Source organism: Rana temporaria, chromosome 5, assembly GCF_905171775.1.
Source record: "Rana temporaria chromosome 5, aRanTem1.1, whole genome shotgun sequence".
NCBI classification, from domain to species: Eukaryota; Metazoa; Chordata; class Amphibia; order Anura; family Ranidae; genus Rana; species Rana temporaria.
The window spans coordinates 357,282,973-357,295,845 of NC_053493.1; the positions used below are offsets into that span (position 1 = coordinate 357,282,973).

The 12,873-nt window shown below is 40.5% G+C and overlaps 1 protein-coding gene across 3 annotated transcripts in view; it reads right to left on the reverse strand.

Annotated features, from left to right (window-relative positions):
* The window catches only part of TRIQK (triple QxxK/R motif containing), a 151,870-nt gene that overhangs the window by 77,897 nt on the left and 61,100 nt on the right, over positions 1–12,873 (reverse strand). The gene's annotated exons all lie outside the window — the stretch shown is intronic.

Consider the following 12,873-nt stretch of genomic DNA (forward strand, 5'->3'; position numbering starts at 1 on the left):
GATCCATGTCCTGTCAGAGGAGAAGAGACCGATGTGTGTTTCCAGTATAGAGGAACACACATCGTCTCCTTCCCTTGTGAGTCCCCTCCCCCTACAGTTAGAATCACTCACTAGGGAACATATTAACCTCCTGATCACCCCCTAGTGTTAATCCCTTACCTGCCAGTCACATTTACACAGTAATCAGTGCAGTTTTAGAGCACTGATCGCTGTATAAATGTGAATGGTCCCAAAAATGTGCCAAAAGTGTCCGACGTGTCCATCGCAATGTCACAGTCAGTCACATTAAAAATCACAGATTGCCGCCATTACTAGTAAAAAAAATAAAAAAATGCTATAAATCTATCCCTTATTTTGTAGATGCAATAACTTTTGCGCAAACCAATCAATATATGCTTATTGCGATTTTTTTTTACAAAAAATATGTGTAAGAACATGTATAAACTGGAGGAAAAAAAATTGTTTTAAAAAAAATAAATAAAATTGTGATATTTATTAAATCAAAAAGTAAAAAATTGTGTTTTCTCAAAATTGGCACTCTTCTTTTGTTTATAGCGCATGTCATTTGGGTAAAGTGTTGCATGACCGCACAATTGTCATTCAAAGTGCGACAGCGCTGAAAATTAAAAATTGGTCTGGGCAGGAAGGGGGTGAAAATGCCCTGCAGTTAAAATTAGTATTATTGTCTTAACCACAGGAGAGGAAAGAGATCAACATTCCTACTGATTAGGAACAGCGATCGGTATCCTCCCCCAGGCAGTCCTACCCCCCCAGTTAGAAACACTCCCTAGATAACACATTTAACCCCTTGATTGCGCCCTAGTGTTAACCCCTGCCCTGTCAACATTTATACAGTAATCAGTGTTTTTTTTAAGCTCTGAAAGGCTGTATAAAATGTCACTGGTCCCAAAAAAATAAAAATAAAAAGAAGTGTCAAAAGTATCCGATCTGTCCACCACAGTCCCGCTATTACTAAAATGAAAAAATAACAGCAAATCTATTCCCTATTTTATAGACGCTATAAGTTCTGAGCAAACCAATATATGCTTATTGCAATTTTTTTTTTAACCAAAAAAAAAAAAAAAAAAAACACACACGAGGAAAGTTTTATTTGTGAGGAAAAAAAAAACAGACATACACTTTGGGTACAGCGTCGCAAAAAATGGACCATCATTAAAAGGGGGCAAATCCTTCCGGTCCTAAAGTGGTTAAAAGCCCCCTGCAAGGCAATTTCATAATTAGCTAGTTTGCATCGCATACTAGCACATTTTGAGAGATTTGCCTCAATACATCTTCCTTCCGGGTTCGCAGCCTCTAGCTACATGTGTGGCCAGAGGCACGATGACGTCAATCCTGCGCACTGCGAGACGTTTACGGCATGGGCTCTGAAGGTCCAGCACTGTATGCTATGGCTATTTTAGTTTTATTTAAAACAAATATATGGAATAGTTTAAAGGCATGTGATGCTGTAAATAGTTAGGCATCCTCTATTAATATGCTAAGGCACCTGTTGGACTGGCTCATGAAGCTTGTGCAACAGGAAGTGATGTTGGCAGGAAGTAGGGGGAGGAAACAAAGTACTTGAGCGCAGCCATGTCCTGGACAGAAAGGAACCAAGTTTTGCAGAACTCCAGGAAGCAATGAGCAGTCTGGAGAGATTCTGCATAAAAGGAAGAAGACTATCACCAGAAAGAACTATGTTAAGTAACTGTTAACTGCATACCTATTGCATACATTGTCCATGCTCATTTGCTCAGGACAGATAGATTGTGCATGTGTATATTGTATGCATATTTTGTGAAACTTTGTACTTCCTAAAATTTAGTTTGAGGGTACAGCATTTTTGTTTAGTAAAGCACATATATGCGCTACAGAGGTGTGCTTTATTCCTTGTTTTTACTGCAAAGAACCTTAAAAAAAAAAAAAAAAAGGCACAAAAGCAAAAATATTCAAGAAAATTACTAAATATTGTTCAGAAGTACAAAAAAAAATTCCCAAACAAAAAACACATTCACTGTTAGAAATAAAATTTGTAAAAAAAAAATGCTCACTCAAATTTTTCATCACTGCAGTCAACTAAATTTTTTTATGTCTACTAGTGATTAGAAAACCAAATAAAACATTCATAAAAATTTATGAAAATTCCACTAGTGTATGGTCAGCTTTATTCAAATCCCTCCCACCGCAAGCGCTGGAAAAGGTGGTGTAGTAGTATTAACTGCTTCGCCTTGGCGCCGAGCTCCCGCATAATTGTGTGCATTAGCACAGCCAGTGCTGTGCCAAGAGCGCACGCCTCGCTTTCGGCTATAAAACATTCATTAAAAAAAAAAAATCTAATTTCTTCATCATTTAAACTTAATATGTTTTTTGCTACATATTATTGGTAACAAAAATCCCAATAATCGTATATTGATTGGTTTGCATAAAAGTTACAGCGTCTACAAAATAGGGGATAGATTTATGGAATTTTTATTCATTTATGTATTTTTTACTTGTAATGGCGGTGATCGGTAAATTTTAGCGGGACTGCAACATTGTGATGGATAGATCAGACACTGCACTTTTTTTTGGGAACCAGTGACATTACAGTGATCAGTGCTAAAAATATGCACCGATGCTGTATGACACTGGAAGGGAAGGGGGTTAACATCAGGGGCGATCAAAGGGTTAGGTTCATTCCCCAAATGTGTTTTCTTACTGTGGTGGGGGGGGGGTGGCTCACTCTATGGACACCGATCAGTGTTCCCGATTAGCAGAAACACTAGATCAGTGCCCATGCCTGACAGCACGGCGGTCAGCTTGTTTACATCAGCAGACCGCCGTTCTGTCTCTGAAAAACAAACAGAGGTGGCCAGCAGACATCGTGTCCGCTGGTCTGCCGATTGGCTCCCCCCTGTGGCCAATCAGCGCGCGATCGCAGTGCGTGCCCCCCCCCCCAGTGGCTATTGACAAAATCATGTACAGGTACGTGATTTTGCGCAGTAGAGCCACCTTACCGCAGTATATTTACAGCAGGCGGTTGGGAACAGGTTAAAAGTGACACTAAACTCTGGTTTAAAAATATACATATATACATTATATATAAAAAATAAATCTATTCATACATGTATTCGTAACTCAAAAAAGTACTTTCTATTGCTCCCAGCCTCCTCCAAATTCCTTGGTTTTTGATGCTGTGATCTGACTTCCTGTTAGAAAATGGTTAGATTTGTTCTTCTTCATGCTCCTGTGTGCGTCCTTTGACAGCTCTTGTCTTGCCCATGATAGGCAGGTTTGAATGAAGAAAGATTCTGTGGACAGGTGTCTTTTATACACATATAGCTAGATTCACATAGAGTTAGGCCGGCGTATCAGTAGATACGCCGACCTAACTCGGAATCTGCGCCGTCCTAAGTTTAAGTGTATTCTCAAACAGAGATACACTTGAACCTATCTAAGATACGACGGCTTGCGCCATCGTATCTTAGGGTGCAATATTTAGGCTGGCCGCTAGGTGGCGCTTCCATCGCGTTCGGCGTAGAATATGTAAATCACTAGATACGCCTATTCACGAACGTACGTCCGCCCGTAGCAGTAAAGATACGCCGTTTACGTAAGGCATTTTCAGGCGTAAAGTTATTCCATCAAATAGCTGGACTAGTAATGTTAAGTATGGCCGTCGTTCCCACGTCGAAATTTGAAAATTTTACGTTGTTTGCGCAAGTCGTCCGTGAATAGGGCTGGACGTAATTTACATCCACGTCGAAACCAATACGTTCTTGCGGCGTACTTTGCCGCAATGCACACTGGGATATGTACACGGACGGCGCATGCGCCGTTCGTAAAAAACGTCAATCACGTCAGGTCACCCCCTTTTTAACATAAAACACGCCCCCTCAGTCGAATTTGAATTAGGCGCGCTTACGCCGGCCGCATTTACGCTACGCCGCCATAACTTAGCATGCAAGTACTTTGTGAATACAGTACTTGCCTAGCTAACTTACGGCGGCGTAGTGTAAATACGATGCGCTACGCTGCCGCAAAGATGCGGCGGGCTACTTGAATCCACCCAATAATGCGTTGTCGTTAGGCACACCTTAAAATTTACAGGACGGATCTGTGTACCACATGAGCACATACTGTAGCCAGTGTGTGGAAGACAGAATTGTTGGTTGGTAGGGGGGGGGGATCAAATAATTATTTTACTCACTGAATTGCAACAAAATTTATAACATTGGTATCCTGTGTTTATTTCTGGATATTGGTTGATATTCTGTCTGTAATTTACAGCTATGAGAACAATTATAGACCCTTAAAAAGGAAGTAAACCCTCTCTCCTGGAGCAACTTCTGGCTCCTGCGCGCTCCAGCATGCGGGAGCTGCCAGTCACGGCACAGTTGCCTTCAGAAACGGCACGCTCAGTGCGCCTGCACCGTTGTCTGCGGTGCATGCGCCTGCGCTGTTGTCTACGGCACCGTAGACATCAGTGCTCGTCCTTTTTGCAAATATCTCCTAAACCGTGTAGGTTTAGGAGATATTTCTTGCACCTATTGGTAAGGCTTAATCTATGCTTACCTGTAGGTAAACGTAGTCTGTAAGTGCTTACAACCACTTTTTGTAAGAGGGTAAACAAAATCTGCAGGGGATCAAATTATTATTTTCCCCACTGTAGGAACATAGCCACCCTTTGTTGCTTGCTCCAGATATGGACTACAGACTATGGAATTTGTAATGTGCATAGAGCAGTGCATGTGACCTCACCCAACATGCACTACTCATCCAATGCAAGTGGGGGGGGGGGGGGAGAAGTTCTGAAGCTTGTGGAGGATGCTACAATTAAGCAGAAAAAAACATTAAGAAACAATTTCATGAAAAATTGATTACAGAGCCAGTACATAGTGGATGAGTATGGATTTTTTATTTATTATTTTTTTTGAGAAAAGGATATTGTTTAATGCCACTTTATTATACAGTACTGGAATTGTGATATCTTCACATGCACAAAGATTTTCTATGTTTATGTTGCCCCAATGGCCCCCTAACAAGGCCCTCTTTAACCCTCAGGCCTCCTATCAGTTGGTGGGCCTGCTATGGTTACACCACCGATCAGAACACATTTTACCGACTGAAAACTCAATTTTTAGCCATAATCTGGCTTTGCAAACCTGAATGGTCTCAACTCGCTATTTTTATTATATTAGTATAATAATGTGCTTACAGAAAATGTTCTTCATTCATTCCATGTCAACAATTTGTGTTCAGCTACATAATACACAGCAAACCATTGAACAAAGCAGGGTGTGCATCGCTTTACAAAGATGGATGAAAATGTTCTATGATTATAGGTGTTTGGGGTACATATACAGCACCCTTAAAATGGATTAACATAAAAGAAAGTCTATACTTTATTCATAAGGATTGGCACATAAAATAGAGTAACTGGACATTTTTCAATCTTAGGAAGTGGGACAGTGTGACAGCAATAATACATCTGCAGAAGCACATAATTTTACACAACATTAAGTGCCTGAGAACCACTTTCGTTTAGGATACACAACGTGCTGGAAGCTTTAAGTTGACATATTACATTTAATGGCTGCTAGATAATCAATTGGTTGTACTTAAGAGGCAAACAAAATGTTCTCAGCATTCAGTCTCCAGCTATGCACGGAAAATGATACATTAATGTCATTAATAACAAGATATTTTCTTCTTTAGTACAGAAAAGTTTTAAATCTTTAAGAAAAAAAACGTTTTTTTTTTCACTTTAGGTCTTTTTTTTTATTATGATGTTTGATCGACTTTAAATAAACACGACAGACTGGCCAAACTGCAAGGTCCAGGGCCTAGTCTTGTTGGCTGCATACAGTCTAATGATCAAATATTCCATTCGTCCATATGATATTCATGCCTGCACATCACACATGCAGGGGTATCATTTGATCTAAAAGCAGATAAAAGTTAATAGAAAAGATAGAAGTTTGGCTTCTGGTCAGGACACCAGTTCTACAGCCATGGCTCAATGTCACTAAAGCTTTACTGCTTAACAATTAATATGTGCTCAGGAGTTAGAATGGCAGTATCTACCTGAGGCTTCTCACACTAGTATTTTATGATAAAATCATAAAACACCAACTATCATAGGGGATTATTGATCAAGCAAATATGTAACATCGGCTGCAAATCAGACTGCCTCTCACTTAGCAAAGTATACACAAATATGCACCAGTTTGTGTATTTACAAGGACCCTGAGACATATTAAAAAGGGGTTGAAAACCCTTGTGTTTTTTCACCTTAATGTATCCTATGCATTAAGGTGAAAAAAACTTCCGTCACTGATCAGCCCCCTTCCTGTTTTACTCACCTGAGCCCATTCGTTCCCACCCCGGAAATGCGCTCTACCTTTCTGGCCTGGGGGTTCTCGGCTCTTGACTGGATAGACTGAAAGCAGCGAAGCCATTGGCTCCAGCTGCTGTTAATCAAATCCAGAAAAGTGGGCGCCGGGGGGTGGGGCCCAGTCTGGCATTCTGTGTCTATGGACCTAAATGCTGGACTCGGGAGCACGCCCGCATGGTAACCCACAGGGAGAGCGCTTCTCCTAGGAGGTTTACCAATGCGGGGAGGAGCCACAAGTGCCATTGGGGGACCACAGACGACGATAATCAGGGCCACTCTGTGCAAAACGAACTAAACAGTGGAGGCAAAAAAAAAAAAAAACAACACACACACACACACACACACACGGGTTTACAACCACCCCATTAAGACACTATGAATTGGAAAGGGTGTTTGAGGGGGCACTACTGTATTTGCTGGCGTACAAGAGTACCTTTTACACTTAAAAAACTGGCCAAAAAGCAGGGGTCATCTTATACGCTGGGTCAGCTGCTCGGATGCCTGCTGGATGTGCGGTAATACTGTATGTAGCTTCGCCTACATACAGTATATACCGCTTGGCCAATCCCGGTGAGCGATGTATTCAAATAAATACAGAGCCTGCTCGGATTGGAGTAACAACCTCTGCCATTCTGAGCAGGCTACATATAGTAGCCTGCTCGGATTGGCTTTGAGAGTCAGAGAGGCGTGGGCTGATGATGTTGCAGCTTTTGCCAATCCAAACACTCCTTGTATTCATTAATAGAATATATTGTTGCTCCAGCAAGAAGGTAGAAGAAGGGGGGACGTCTTATACGGCGAGTACAGGCAAAAAAAAAAAAAAAAAAATCGCCTTATACACCGGCAAATATGGTATATAAAAATTCTATAACCTGTGACTAACCACCAATTGAAATGACCATGTGATATCACATCAATATGAAACATTAACATATATTACTATAGGTAAAAAACTATAACAGTGACAAAAACAAAGTGCAATGTGCTAAATAATTGTGCAACACATTAAAGCGGAGTTCCACCTGCAAACATCTTTAAAAGCCAGCAGCTACAAATACTGCAGCTGCTGACTTAAAATAAGGACACTTACCCGTCCAGGGCGCCTACGGTGTCCTCACCCAAAGCCAACCCATCCCTTGGCTCCGGGTGAAGGTGCCGACATTTTAAGTAATGGAATCAGGAAGGGAAGCGTTGCGGCTACACAGTTTGTTTACCCACTGCGCATGCGCGAATCGCGCATCCTGATTAGTCCCCGCTGCCTTCTGGGACCTGTGTGACTCCCAGAAGACAGTGGGGGGGGGGGGGGGGGGGGGGGGGCCGGACATGCTGTGGATTTCTGCTGAAACTGTGGATACTGATACTGCCGATACTTCGCCTGAAGTGGGACAAATACCTCAATTAGACAGGCATCTGCTCCCCCCAACCCCCCGAAAGTTGCCAAATGTGAAACCAGAGGGGGAAGGGGGGAGGAACCAGATCAGCAGAAGTTCCATTTCTTGGTGGAACTTCACTTTAAGCAAAGTGTGAAGAAATTGTCCTTTAGAACACCTGCTGCTGTCAGAATACACTGATCAGTGGCTATAGGTGTAGCTTGAATAATCACCTTCTGTCGAGCAGTGCGAAAAAAAAAAAAAAAAAAAAAAAAAAAAACATCCCCTCTGGGCGATCAATGTTCTTTACAAGAATTTTAACAAATTTTCTGCTCCGAAGGAATACCTCTTTGTTAGATCATGTCTTGTGCAGGTCTGAGTCTGAATTAGAGCCATGCAAGTGCATCATCTGATCGAAAATGAGAGTTGAGGGCCTACAATTCTTTAGAAGTGATTAACTCTCTAAATTAACTGAAATTTTTGTTGCAGAGGATGCCTAAAGTCTAACTTGAATCATAGTGCCGACGTCTGGGAAAATTAGTGAGCCAACTACAGAAGCAGGATATTAACATCTGAGGGGATTCCATACACCAACTGTGTACAGAACACTTCCAGGCTGCCATATGGGATTACATTTTTACATAAAATTACAATACTACATATTGAAAAGGAAAGTATATTATTTTTAAAGAACTATAAACTACAATATGGTCTGTGTTGCAATTGTATATACCAGCCCCCCATTTCAGATATTTTTTCTAGATGAGTGGAGTTACCAGTCTGATGCACAATCTGTCTCAATACTCCTGGTTAACATTGGCTTGCTATATGACAGACTTGATCAATGTTCTATGTATTTTTGGTCTAATTTTCCTCTTGTTCGTGCAATTTCTAGAGGTATCCACAGGGTCCCTTCTGAAACATGTTTCCCAATCTTACAGGTAATTTTAAACATAGCATGCAAGCTGCATCCATGACTGAACTCCTAACGGTATCTCAGCTAAAGTCCAGAAACTTTAGGGATTTCTATTATATTGTTAAAGTGGATGTAAACCCACTTGAAAAAAAAAAAACACCACCTGCAAGACAACGGCATACTAGCTCATTATGTAATACTCGCCTCAGATCGAACTCCCCGCAGCCTTCCTCTTACACCGCTAGGGCGGCCGATATCTTACCCGGGGGTTACTTCTGGGTATCGCGGCTTTGGCGCAGTGATTGGCTGGAGCTGCAATGTCATTCCCACTCATGCGCGCGGGAGCCGCCAGTTACAGCACGGCCTCCTTTAGAAATGGCACGATCGCCATTGCTAAAGTGCGCCTGCGCCATTGTCTACAGTCATCGCCGCCCGTCATTATTATAAATCTCTCCTAAACCTTGGAGGTTTGGGAGATATTTCGAGCACCTACAGGTAAGCCTTAATCTAAGCTTACCCGTAGGTAAAATTGGCTGTAAAGAGTTTACAACCACTTTAAGCATAATATAAATGACTGAAAATGGAGGCATCTTGAGCACTCTAAATACCTGCACAGACATGACTAATGTGATGACTCGAGCCGCAAGAATGTTGATGTGCATGGCTCTCCTGGTAGCAGTTTCGAGTTATCACATGGCTTCTCTCAAGATAGACATATCAGCATCACCTCTGCATGCCAGAGCTTTAGGATATTCTCAAACTATGAAAGTTGTTGTCAACAGCCAGCTTGAAATGGCTATAATCCATTATATGTTCAAGCAGCGAGGGCAAGACTAGCATTAAAAATATGAAAAGGACAGGGCTTTAAAGTGTATCCAACTCCAAATATGTTGCTGCGTACATTCCAATAATGTAAAAAGTATATTACTTTTTAAATATGCCCTTTGAAAAGATATAATAAAACATTTACAAAAATGTGAGGGGTGGACTCAATTTTGAGAGATACTGTATGTACATGCGATTTTTTTTTATTTTTTCATTTTTAATAAATTAGCAAAGATTTCAAACAAACTTCTTTCACGTTGTCATGGGGTGCGGTTTGTAGAATTTGAGGAAAATACATTTTATCCATTTTAAAATAAGTAACCGAACAAAATGTGGAAAAAGTAAAGCGCTGTGAATACTTTACGGATGCACTGTATATGTGAAGCTTCAGTAAAAAGAAAAATTCACAATAAGCAAGTGCTAAAAATCCAATGTAGTTTCCCTTTAAATTGTGTTGCAACTTACCCAGTAAAGTTAACAGGAAATTAATTAGATCTGTAGTCTTGCAAACACTGAAAAGTCTTGATCTATAAAGAAATCCCAAACCAATTTAATGTTCTCGGTTTTGTCAACCTAGCATTTTCTGACCTTATTTATCGAGCATCTTCCAACTCTTAACACTAGCCTCGGCAGATTTTTATTTAGTTAGAAATTCTGTGAACAGATAGAAATCTCTTGTGGGGCCTCGTGTTTTCTTCCCAGCCTGGAGAGAATTGTTTGAAGATTTAGGCAAGACTGCAGGTGACATAAATAAGAGATTTGAATGTGGAAAAATGACTGCATAACCCTTTTATATTCATGAATGTGCCTTTCACAAGCCGCTTTCATGTATGGAGCTTGCGAGTCAAGTAAAGAAAGAAATATGTACATTTTTTTTTTTAGCTTTAAAAGGGAATATCTTTAAATGTTTGAGTTACTTTCAAGCATGTGCAATCTGTATTTTTATTTCTGACATCCGATTCTTGTGTCATTTCCTCATGGTTATTTTAAATATGAACTGGTAGGAAATGATGGACAAATACAGTGTAATCAATCAAAACTCTGTCATCCATCATGTTTCTGAGTGGCTAGTAAAATACACAATGGGGTTGATTTACTAAAGGGAAACAAATTGTTAATTTTGCAAGGGAAGTTGCACTTTGCAAGGGAATTTGTCCCAGAGCTTGGTGAATTTGGTGAAGTTTCACTTTGCAAAGAATACTCAATCACAGGGAATTGCAGTATCCAATGCAGGGGAAATAAATATCAGCATTTTTGCCAACACACGATTATAGATAGGGGGGCACAGTGGCTAAGTGGCGAGCACTTCTGCCTGACATCACTAGTGTCACTGATTCGAATACAAACCACAACACTACCTGCTTGGAGTTTGCATGTTCTCCCTGTGGCTGCATGGGTTTTCTCCGGTAACTCGGGTTTTCTCTCACACTCCAAAGACATGATGGGAGATCAATTGGCTCCTGTCTAAAACTGGCCCTAGAATGCGAGTTAGGGGCCTTACGATTGAAAGCTACCTTGGGGGTAGGGACTGATGGCAATGTACAATATATATCTAAAGCACTGCTTAAATTGACAGTGCTATACAAGTACCTGTAATAAATAAATATAGATGGAAGTCAGCAGAGCTCTGGGGAAAATCCCCTTGCAAAGTACAGCTTATATGTGTCTTTAATAAATCAACCTCAATACTGTATTCTAGAGCACTATGATTAAAACAGTCCACATACTTATCACATACATTGTAGCTTCCAGATACCTTGAAATCCACTGCTCCTTTAAAAAAAAAAAAAAAGGAAGGCCAACGACTAGTCTTCACTGTGGTGATCCACTGTCATCTGATCTTTTCCCATTACAGACTTCTAATGCCTTGTCCTGCACATTGACTTGGTTTGAAGACTCAAGTTTTAGGCAGGGCTTTGCTTCCTCATGTCAGAATCTTTAGCAAGGATAAGTGAGCAGCACAGCAGCCAGTGACATTACCAGATCTCGCTTCAGATCTCCTGGGACTAGCAGCCAGAGTACCTTGGATCTCCCACTGCAGGTACACAGCTATAAGACTGTAAAAATTGAAGTGCCTAGGTGCCCTCACATACCAGGGAAGTATGCTGCATTTTTAACCACCTTAAGACCAAGCTTTTTCTGGCAATTTTTGTTTACAAGTTTAAATCAGTTTATTTGCTAGAAAATTACTTCTAACCCTCAAACATTTTTTTTTATTATTTTCAGAGACCCTAGGGAACAAAATGGAGATCATTGCAATTTTTTATGTCAAAAACAGCAGCTATTTTGCAAACAATTCTTAATAGTAAATAGATACCCAACATGTCACACTTTAAAAATTGCGCACACTCATGGAATGGCGACAAACTACAGTAATTTAAAATCTCCATAAGCGATGCTTTACACACCTTTACAGGTTACCTGTGTAGAGTTACAGAGGTGGCTCTAACATTTGCAGCGATACCTTTCATGTGTGGTGCAAATATCCGTTTACATATGTGTGCCCGACTTGCGCAAGTGTTTGCTTCTGCGCATGAGCACAGAGGGATAGGGGGGGGGCGTTTTGTTTTCCCAATTTTTACACTGTTCCTTTAACTTTTTTTTTTTGGATCACTTATTCCTATTACAAGGAATGTAAACATCCCTTGTAATATAAATAAGAATCCTCTTTATGAAGAGATCTGGGGTCAAAAATATTTTTATGCTTTTGCTTTAAAAAAATAAATGTTTACTTCCAGCCTGGACTGGAAGTGATGTCATGAATTCGTCCTTCAAGGTCATAGAGAAGATTAAAGTGGATCTACTCGGATTGCCTCTGGGACTAGCCGGGAACACCGTCTGATCATTTACTGGGGTGACCCGGCAGAAATGGTGAGCTCGAGAAACACCGGCAGGGGAAGGGGGGACATCCGCTCCCACCACTTTTGAAAGCGTTCCAGTTGCTCAAGAGTCGCCTGGAGCACTTTTATGAGAAAGCCAGCTGCCGGCTGGAAAAAAACGATACTGGGGGGGGTTATGGCAGATATCTTCAGCCATAATCCCGATAAACCACTTCAAAATTGCAATATATGTATATATTGCGGACTTAAAGTGGTTAAGCAAAAGGTACTTTAAAAAAAAAAAAAAAAAAAAAAAAAGGTACTACTTGAGTGCAATCATGTTTTTAAAACATTACCCAAAACATGGCAACATACAAGCATGAATGGCACCCAGATATTCAAGTTACATCTATGATCAAAATGTAAAATATTTATTCCTACATTGCAATTCAATTTTTTTTCTAGTCTACTGCTTTTAACCTAAATGATCTTGACGTTTGTAAATTAACTTTTTTACACACACATTTACTACCTTGAATTCTGTGACAGTATCCACTATGCCCTTTA